The sequence below is a fragment of the Octodon degus genome, unplaced genomic scaffold (genome assembly GCF_000260255.1).
Source record: "Octodon degus isolate 3935 unplaced genomic scaffold, OctDeg1.0 scaffold00116, whole genome shotgun sequence".
Taxonomy (NCBI): Eukaryota; Metazoa; Chordata; class Mammalia; order Rodentia; family Octodontidae; genus Octodon; species Octodon degus.
This window is the reverse complement of record NW_004524692.1, coordinates 4,218,331-4,227,794: the sequence shown is the minus strand read 5'-3', so window position 1 is coordinate 4,227,794 and position 9,464 is coordinate 4,218,331. Positions and strand designations below refer to the sequence as shown.

General features: G+C 44.9%; 1 long non-coding RNA gene and 1 pseudogene across 3 annotated transcripts in view; both read left to right on the top strand.

Moving 5' to 3' along the window:
• Nucleotides 1-2,874: 2,874 nt before the first annotated feature.
• Nucleotides 2,875-4,188, top strand: LOC101580675 (annotated as a pseudogene).
• Nucleotides 4,189-5,941: 1,753 nt separating this feature from the next.
• LOC111812189 overlaps nucleotides 5,942-9,464 on the top strand; it is a 10,410-nt gene continuing 6,887 nt past the window's right edge. For 2 of the 3 annotated variants that reach the window (XR_002817762.1, XR_002817761.1), the window contains exons 1-2: nucleotides 5,942-6,168; nucleotides 7,042-7,187. This is a non-coding gene — a long non-coding RNA (uncharacterized LOC111812189). Of the gene's footprint in view, nucleotides 6,169-7,041; nucleotides 7,188-7,677; nucleotides 7,743-9,464 lie in introns of those variants that run through there. The other variant, XR_002817763.1, reaches the window with a different exon arrangement.

Sequence of the window (9,464 nt, the reverse complement as noted above, 5' to 3'; positions counted from 1 at the left end):
TGTGGTGCTGGGGGATTGAACCTTGGTCCCTGTGCTTTGCTAAGCTTGTTCTAAGTAGGTGCTTTAGACCACTGAGCCATCTCTCCAGCCCTGTTTTTTTTTTTTAAAGCCTGGTTTTTCTCAATATACCTTTAAAAGTTTTTAAATTGTTTCATATCTGGTCAAGTTGAGATATTTAAGACTTCATTGTTAATTTGTAATAAAAGTTTACAACTTGATTTTTTCCAAAAAAGTCAACCAACTGCAAGCACCTATTAATGAAGGCCTTAAAAAAAGTTGAATGGACTAGCTGGAGCCACTACTCTTGGGACAATGGAGGGAACACTTCTCTCTAATGTTGCCTCACCAGTACCAGCTCTCCAGTGGGAAAATCTGGGTAGATCACTACTGGTTGAACTACACAAGAAAGCTTGGATAGACTGACACATATGTGGTAGCAAAAAAATTAGGCATATGGATAGTTATTAAGTAATATCTACTTTTCTGAAATTACAGTTTTCATTTTAGCAAATTCACGTCCAAAAGCATGGAACAGTATATAAAATTACCACTATCCCTAAAAGACAAAACAAAACCTATTTATAACATTCTTTTTTCGGGGCTGGTGAGATGGCTCAGTGGTCTAAAGCACCTACTTAGAACAAGCTAAGCTAAAGCAAAGCACAGGGACAGCTGTTCGAATCCCCCAGCACCACATGCCAGCCAGCCTTGCCCCCAGTGAGCTGAGCTGGCCACACACACTGAATAAAATAAATAAAAAAATTTTTAAAAAAAGAACTTTTTTAAAAAAAAATTCTTTTTGGGGGGGGGGGCTCTTTTTTGTCTTTTTGAGACAGGGTCTGGCCTTGAGCTCACTGTGTACCTCAGGCTGGTCTTGAACTCTTGAAGCTCCTCCTGCCTCAGCCTCCCTGCCTGAGCCTCCTGCCTCAGTGCTGGGCTGGGATTACAGGTGTGCACTACTATGCTGGGTTGCTTTCTGAGTTTTTAAATGTCTTTATTTATTTTTTTTTCAATATTTATTTATTTATTTATTTATTTATTTTTCTGTGTGTGGCCAGCTCAGCCCACCAGGGGGCAGGGGCTGGCTGGCATGTGGTGCTGGGGGATTGAAACGTGGTCCCTGTGCTTCGCTTAGCTTAGTTCTAAGTAGATGCTTTAGACCACTGAGCCATCTCACCAGCCCCTTAATAAGGAATTTTTTTTTTTTTTTTTTTTCTCCTTGAATGCCTTCCGGGCACTTTTGCATGGCTGGAGTGTTGTGGGGATCGAACTACAGCAAACTGAGGCTGCCAGCATTGTGGAAGCAGCCACTTAAAGAACTGAGCTAGGGCTGGGCCCCCTTAAATGTCTTTAAATGTCCTATTTAAAACATCTCCCACTACAACATGATTCTGTTTAACAGAACATTACTCCACTGCACTTTTTTTTTTCTTTTATTCACATAACTTTTATTGACTAGTTATTGTAGGCTAGGCCTTTTTTCATTTCTTTCCAACTCTGTAAGATGAACTGTAAGTATTATGTCAGTTTTGAAGGTAAGAAGCTGAAGTTCAGGCAATTTCCAGATCTCACAATGTTACCTACCTATCCACACATGCCCAACAAATGAAAGTTTGTCTTTTTTAAAAATCAAGGTGAAATCATATCACTTAAAGTATGCACATCTTAATAATAATCCCGTGTGTATCAGTGTTTTTGTATGTGCGGTGGTGGGCAGACTGCAGCTAGGGCCTTCACACTGAGTTCCATCCCCATCCCTTTTGAACTTTTGAGGCAGCCTTGCTCACTTGCTCCAGTTGGGCAGGTGTGGTTCAAACTTGCAACCTTTTCACCTCAGTCTCCCAAAGTCCTGGGATCACAGGCTTGCACCACCATTCCCAGCTTCACATGGCATTTATTTTTTGGAAATAAGATTGCTTTTTCTTTTCTTAAAATGGGTGTTTTTTGGTTTTTTTGGCACTGCATGGGATTGAATCCAACCTAGCTCATGCTAGGCAGGCACTGTACCTTTGAGTTACACCTCTGACCCTTGTTTTTGTGTCTTTTTCTTCTACAGTTGATAAACATGAAACAAGCTTTTGAAACAAATAAATAAGACATATTTTTTCTTTTATCTATAATTAAAATACAATTATGGAGTGGAAGAACTTCTGTGTAAAAAGGTGAAGAAGGTAACATTATTAACAAGACTAGTTCTTCCAACTCATAAGATTCACACACAACAGAGCCCCCAGTGTTTTTGAGTTCATCACTTTTTTACATAATTTTCAAATAACAACATTGATAAAGGTCAGTACGAGAATGGGTGGGAATAATATCTTATTCCTTATTATTTTGCAAGAAAAATGGACTGGGCCTGCAAAAAGCTTTTTATTTATTTATTTATTTATTTATTTATTTTTTGGTGGAACCAGGGATTGAACTCAGGCCCTTGTGCTTGCCAGGGAAGCACTTATTCCGCTGAGCCATCTCCCCGCCCCCCTGCAAAAAGCTTTTTTAAAAAAATAGTGAAATAAAACTCCAATTGTTGCTCAGTTCAAAATACTGCCTTTTACTTTATGTTTAATTTCCATGTGAATATATTCTCAATAAATAGCTTCTTCTATAAGCATCTGTTTGACCACTGTTTTAAACGCCAAAATGTAGTAGTGTGGGGCTTTTAAGAAGCACTAGAAGGACAAGAACCAGGAAATTTGAGGCAAAATACCCTTATCCTTCTACTCAGGCAGCACACATGGCATTTAATAGCAACTTTGTATTAGAAATCTTACCTAAATTCTTTCCTACATTCAAATCCATTGATCCTTTTCACTAAGAAGATAACACAAGTCAGAAAAGGTGAAGGTCACCTTCTGACTGCCCTGTCCCTGCGCCATGGCTGCAGTCAGGGCTCTGGTGGTGTCAAAGCAGGTGGCGGCCTCTTTGTTCGCGCTGGCACTGCATGGCTTGGCGCTGCATCCCGGGGCCCAAGGGGCGCTGGTGCTGTCTGGCTACGGAGTCTACAATGGGCCAGAGATTCCTGAGGCTTCAGCGATCCTGGTGCACCTGAGCCATGGAGGAGCTGAGGTCCAGATCTGTGCCCCTGATATCCCTCAGATGCCTGTGATGGACCACACCGAGGGGCAATCTTTAGAGAACTAGAGCACCAGAGCAGGAAGGTTTTGAGTCTGGAAGGATCGCCAGAGGCAAGATCAGCAGCTTGGCCCAGCCCAGCACAGCCAACCATGATGCAGCCATCTCTGGAGGCTTCGGAGCTGCCAAAAACCTGAGCACGTTTGCTGTGGACAGGAAGGACTGCAGAGTCAATGAGCATGTGGTGCAAGTCTTTTTTTTTTTTTGGCAGAACTGGGGATTGAACTCAGGCCCTTGCGCTTGCCAGGGAAGTGCTTATTCTACTGAGCCATCTTCCCCAGCTCCATGTGGTGCAAGTTTTGAAGGAGTTCCACAAGGCTGGGAAGTCCATCGGCGTGTGCTGCATCGCACCTGTCCTTGCAGCCAAAGTGCTCAGAGGTGTTGAGGTTACTGTGGGCCACGAGCAGGAAGAGGGCGGCAAGTGGCCTTACGTTGGGACTGCAGAGGCCATCAAGGCCCTGGATGCCAAGCACTGTGTGAAGGGTGTGACCGAAGTTCATGTGGACCAGAGGAACAAGGTGGTCATGCCCCCAGCCTTCATGCGTGAGACTGAGCTGCGCCATATTCACCATGGGATTGGCGAAGAGCGTGCTGGAGCTTGCCGGGAAGTAAGGGCCTCACCTACCCACTACCAGGAGCGGTGCCCTTGGTGTGCCGCTGGGCACTCGGCAGCAGTGAGATCAGCTCAGGTCCTGGGCACCTTCCTGGATGAGGGAGCCATGACACATGGGGTGGGAGGCTCCAGGCAGTGGTCCCTGCTTGGCCACCAGAGCAGGGGTGACTTCCCTCACCCATGTGTCCTGCAAACTGAAGTTGGACCCAGACAGGGAACTAAGTAGAGAAATAACTATTTTCACTGTCAGGTTTGATGGCTCAGAGTTTAGATGCAGAAATGTTTTAAGGTTACAAGTCTGATAATTGGGGTATGAGGAGCACTGCGTTCACAGATAAAGTTCTATAATATGAAGTAAATAATGTGCTAATTAAAACAAGGGAATTTCTGGAGCCAGTAGTCCCATTAGCCCTGGAGAATAAACTTTCCGGATTGGAAACTTTTGAAAACAGAAAAGAAAAGGTGAAGGTATCATCATAGGAAAGTATGTCTCTATTACCAAGATTGTTTATCAAGGGGCAACCACTTAAGACAAGGCTCTCTCTCACCTTTGGCCTCTTTCCCAAATTTGGTTTTTCGTATCCTTTTCAGAATTCTTCCTTCCCTTTACACTCCTTGCAGCCCTGAAGTCCTTTATTTGCACAGTTGCTCACACTTGTCCATCTTTAAGAAGGTTCATGCCTCCTGTTACATTATAAATTCTTTAAGGAGATAGTGTATTTTGGCTCCCTGTAGTAACCAACCAAAGGTCTAGTGCACAATAACCCAATAAACACATTCTGAAGAAACATAAATTTGTTCTTTATTAATCAAAAATGTGCTAGTTTGCCCTTAATAGAGTAGTTCAAGTTCAGGACACCTTCTGTACAGACCAAGGGATTCTGTACTTTATGTTGAAGCCTCATTATTTTCAACTGAAAGTTTATAAATTGGGAGTAATTTCCTAATTTTCTTCCTGGCCCAAGGAGGCAGGGTTGCCACGTATAAACAGTACTGCTGGTGAGATTTACAGCTCTCAGGAGACGTGGCGCTCTGGCTATCAGAGGGCAAACAACTTTGTGACCAACAGGCCCTTCCTGGATTCCTCCGGAATTGTGTACTTTGTGGGTTCTTTTGTGCTGGGTCAAGTTTTAAAATTTCTGAAAGCTGCAAAACATATTTATGCAATGAAAAAAATACTTAATTTGTAAATTACACCTCTTAAGTTATAAATTTGTAAGATAAACTGACAGGAATGCCCTAATGAAAACCATACAAGAACAGGAAAAACTGTAATAGGAAGCCTACCTATCATTTTGGTAATTCACAAGTTACACCTTTTGCTAAGTTATACATTTCTGAAACAAAATGACACCACAGTCTGAAAAATAGGCAAGACGTTAGGGGAGCACTGAAAAAGAAAAATTAAAACATGAAGTCTGCCTTCCAAATACAAAGAGAAGAAAGGCGCATCAATGCCTGGATTATTGCTGTAAATCCTATGCTAAGTCTCGGTATTTGTGTGAATTCTTGGGCTTAAATAAAGAAAAACTGTAAAATACAACATCAACTTAAGCGCACACAAAGCTTCCGTGGACACAGTGTTGAATGTACAATCTCCTGGTTGTGTAACAGGACAGGTAAACACTGGCCCTGGAGGTCACCGCCGCGCTAGGCGTAGCGCTGGCTCGCCCAGATTACCGAATAACCTTCGCCTGCATTTCCCCTTTCGGGTCTGGTTGGCAGAAGGAAAGCGGCCTAGCCTCACCGGCCGGCACTCAAACACCCCTTGAGAGGAAATCCGGGCCCGGTGTCTGGCGAACAAAGTCGGACCCGGGTCGGAGAGCGCTCAGGCCTTCCTCCCCAGCCACCGCGTGGAGTTCGAAACCCGCCTTGCGGAGTCGCGGTTCCCCGCTCGGCTCGGGACGCGCTTCTGGATGGATTCTGCGCCCCGCACCGTTGGGCGAAAGGGGCTTCGGAGGGCGACGGGCCGACGTGCAGCCGCGCACAGCGCGATCGTCCGGGCTCGCTGTACCCGCCCGGGCGTGGCGTCCCCCCGCCGGAGCCCGCAAAGACCCGCCAGGGTAGCGGACACGCTGACCGCGCCCCTCCCACGTGAAGGGCGGTGCGGCTCGCGCACCCACTCCGAGCCGTCCCATTGGATCAGAGCGTGAGTGACGCGCGGAGGTCCCGCCCCGCCGCCCGCGCCCCGGGCGCTGACGTGTCGCGGTAGCGGCTTCCGCTCCTCCCCGCACCTTATCCACTCAGCGCGGCGAGAGGGGCGGGGAAGCCGGGGTGGCGCTGCCCTCGGCCCCCGCTCCCGGCCCGCCCCGCCGCCCCGGCCCCCCGGATGAGGGTATATATTTCGGGTGGGCCCGGGACGCAGATGAGTGGCCTAGCCGAGGGAGCCGTAGCCGGGTGGAGCCGCAGTCGCGCGGAGGGAGGTACGGGCTCTCGGTGAGGGGAGGCGGGCAGCTCCACGCACGCTCCACGCCACGCGTGCGGATGAGGACACAAGTTGCACGTCGAGCGCGGGGTGGACGTGGACCCTGGCGGCGGAACCCGCACACTCGCGCCGCGTCCGGCTACCCGGCTGGAGGGTGTGCGTGCTGTGCCGCGGTTGGGATCCGGGAGGGATAAGGGCGCCCGGGGGTGGAGGACTGGAGAGGAGGCTTGGGCGACGTCTGGTGTCAGGTGGGGGTAGGGGTGGGTCCTTAACGGGACGGGCGTGGGAGCCTTGAGGGTCTCAGGTCAGGGCAGTGGAGACAGTTGCCAAGTTAGGGAGGCCCCCTTCCAAAGAGGATGCGAGGCCTTTGGAACAGTCAGGTGGGAGCGAGCGTCGTGGATGAATGAAAAAGATTTTTAAGAGCCGGCGAGATAGCTCAGTGGACTGAGCGCCTGCTTAGGCAAGCTCCGGGATCAGGGTTCCATCCCGGGCACCACATGCCGCGCCAGCCCCGCTCCCAGTGCGCTGAGTCGGCGCGTGGCGGTGGATGCCTGTAATCTCAGTCCTGGGGAGGCTGAAAACAAGAGGATCACTAGGATTCTGAGATGCGTAGTGAGACCATGTACCAAATACATTTTAAAAAAAGAAACAAAAAAAAAAAAAAAAAAAAAAGAACTTCTCTACAAAAAGATTTTAAGAGCTCTCTGACAGGACAGGAGATACCTGTGCAGCACTCCACTGTGGACCAAACCTGCTTGGTGGTTGCCTCTTAATTAGTAGTGAGAGAGGGTTTGGAATTTCAGGATGTCTCCTTGTTTGGCCAGGCAGAAGGGTGGGATTGGAAGGCTGAGAACATACATGTGCTGAACAGATGGCTCTTTGAAGATGTGATCAAGTTTGGCCTGATGCTGTATGTGATGCAGTGTTCATGCATGGTTCATGAAATCTTGAAGTCAGGTGGTAGCGATCATGATCGGATGTGTGTGTCATGGAGTGCAACAGTTTAAAGACTTTGAGGTGAGCCTCACGGGTGTGGGCCAGGGGTTTTCAGGAAATGGAAAGCAGTTGTGCAGACGATTAGTTGGCTCACTTAGCTGGGGCCAGAAAAGACTACATAAGCTGTGCTGCCAGTCAGTCAGTAGCCTCTATTTTCAAAAAATCTTAACAGGTCTGTTTAATTGTTTTAAGGGCACGCATAGAGTGGTACAGGTAGAGATTGGGACCGAAAGGAAGGATGACGTGAAAGGGGAGACAGTGGATTTCTTTAATTCTGATATTTAACTTGTAATAGAGGTATATTTAGTAATAGATTATTATCAAGTTGGTCATTTGTTTAGGTGCAGTGTATTATTAGGCTATGGGCATGTACCAAATCTTAGTACAGTATTTAGAGTTGATTTTCAATATTTGGTTGTCAAAAATATGTATCTTTTCTTCACTCTTACTCATTTATATATATATATATATATATATATACATACATATATATATGTATATCTGTTATCAGCAATAGAAAATATATTACTATATTTACAGTATGGAAGTAGATCTATCTGCTTCAAATAAACATAGGTAAAGTATGCTTTTCTGAAACTTAGCACACAAAATACCTTGTTACTCTTCGAATTGCCAGTTCTGAGCCTAGTTATCAAGCTTGAACTTACATGTAGTGCTATTTACCTGGATCCATTGTTTTAATTGTCTGGTGGTGGATGAGTATCTAATGACTTTTTAGAAAAAAATTGATTTAGAACTTAAAATGTTAATGTTCACACATGCTTTTTATTAGGCAGTCTTTTCTACCCTTCTGAAGATAAGTGAAAAAGTTCAGTTGTCACTTCATGAGAAAATACATGCACAAGGAAGTGAAATGATTCACACAGGATCAGTTGTTGGGGAAGGGAATCAAGAACCGGGACTTATTCCCTGATTACTTGTTTCTCTACTTACTTTCCCTCTACAGTGTGTTTCTTTATATCTGGGCAAAACCAGAACTATAAATGATACTGTGGAACTCATCCTTTGAAAATAATGTATTGTAAATTTGTCCATCTCAGTTGTTTTATTTCATATGTATTACAGCAATAAAGGCATAGTATCATGACTTGGAATTTATGTAAGTCAATAGAAGCACCTTTAATACCCCAGACTGAGTCTCTTGACTTGTGTTATATCTGCTTATATGGCTGAGGGGAGCTCCTTCAAACTATGACTTGGTATGTGTGCTGATGACCTTGAAAGTTGTATTAGCTCTGACATTGCCTCTGAAGCCTAAACTACTGTATTTTGCCATCTTCTCAGCTTTCTATTTTGGATATCTAAAAGCCGTCTCAAGCTTAGTATGACCAAAAATGAAGTATTGATTCTTTCTGATCTCATGTACACCCCTAAATTTGCTCCCATCTGGTGTTTCCCTGTCCTTAATAAATGGCACCAGTACTTGGAGTCATCTTTACTTAGTTCACATCTGTTTGTGTTACTTCATGTTCAGTGTATTGCCTAATCCCATAATTCATTTTGCCCCTGCTATCTCTCATCTAGTCTACAGTAGTAATTCCTAAGTGGTCTCCTTGCTTCCACTTTTGCCTTCATTATAATATTCCTCCCACCTTCTCTCCTACACACAACAGCAAATGATCCTTTTAAAACCTGAATCAGACCCTTATATTCATTCCCCAGTGGCCTCCTAAACCTGAAAGTCCTTGCACTGAATACAAGGTCTGGTCTAAGTTCCAGCCTTGCTTCCCTAGAGAATCTTAGAGAAATCTAACTTGGAGGGCCTTATTTTCTCATTGTACTGCAGCTGCCTCAACCTTTTGTTTTTCTTTGAACACATTCCTGTCTTGGGGGCTACCCAGTGTTTTACCTTGGCTTGTCCCTCTCTTCACATGTATTCACGAATGTGAGCTGGGTAGAGCCCTTACCTGAGTACTCATCTGCAGTTCTTTTCAATGTCTATGTTCCTCTTTAGTCCCCTCTCCCACTTTTTTTTTCCACAGTCTTCTCTCTCTTTTTTTTGTATAGTCTTATCTCATAACACTATCTAATATTTTATGTATTTGTTTTCCACATTGGAATATGGGCACGCACATTGTTGTTTTCTTCGTTTTGTGTGCTTATCATGTAGATCAGTACCTGGTGGACAATAAATGCTTATTAAATGGTGCAGTGGATCACATGAAAGTAATTTTTCTTCCTAAATTGACTATTAGCTATATTTGCACATTGTAAGGAAGCTTTTATTTTTTATATTTTTTAATTTGAGAAGGACTTTTGTTTTTTTTTTTTTTTTTT